Source organism: Etheostoma spectabile, chromosome 2, assembly GCF_008692095.1.
Source record: "Etheostoma spectabile isolate EspeVRDwgs_2016 chromosome 2, UIUC_Espe_1.0, whole genome shotgun sequence".
NCBI classification, from domain to species: domain Eukaryota; kingdom Metazoa; phylum Chordata; class Actinopteri; order Perciformes; family Percidae; genus Etheostoma; species Etheostoma spectabile.
In genome coordinates, this window is record NC_045734.1 from 25,430,571 (window position 1) to 25,431,010 (window position 440).

Below are 440 nucleotides of genomic sequence, written 5' to 3' on the forward strand. Positions count from 1 at the left end.
AGACAGCCAGAGAGAGGAGGAGGATGTTGGTGGGGGTGTGGAGCTGCCTGCAGGGATAGAGATTATTATCATTAAGTCCTCATAGCTGACAAAAGCATTTTCTTTAAATATTTTTTCTTATCTGTAATACCAACAGTTCTTATTTTGAGAAGGCAGTTGTTATAGTGCTAACAACATAATCAATGGCTCCCTTAAGTGTCCCATTAAGCCATGAGACTAGGACAAGCCAGGCCGTATGCATTATGCCAGGACCCTGAAACAGTGTTCATACATTTAACAATAATTGTTGAGACAAGGATCTTTGCCTGAAGTGGGAGACTGAGATAATGACGAGAAGGTTGAGAGCTACAGTGAGCAGAGAGATGGACGAAAGAAAAATGTGAATGAGCATCACTTCAAACCAAGGAGGCGTCGGCTTCCTGCAGGAGGTGTTGAAGAGT

The 440-nt window shown here is 43.0% G+C and overlaps 1 pseudogene; it reads right to left on the minus strand.

Moving 5' to 3' along the window:
- LOC116702126 (trace amine-associated receptor 13c-like) overlaps positions 1-391 on the minus strand; it is a 1,247-nt pseudogene extending 856 nt beyond the window's left edge.
- Between the last annotated feature and the right edge of the window lie 49 nt (positions 392-440).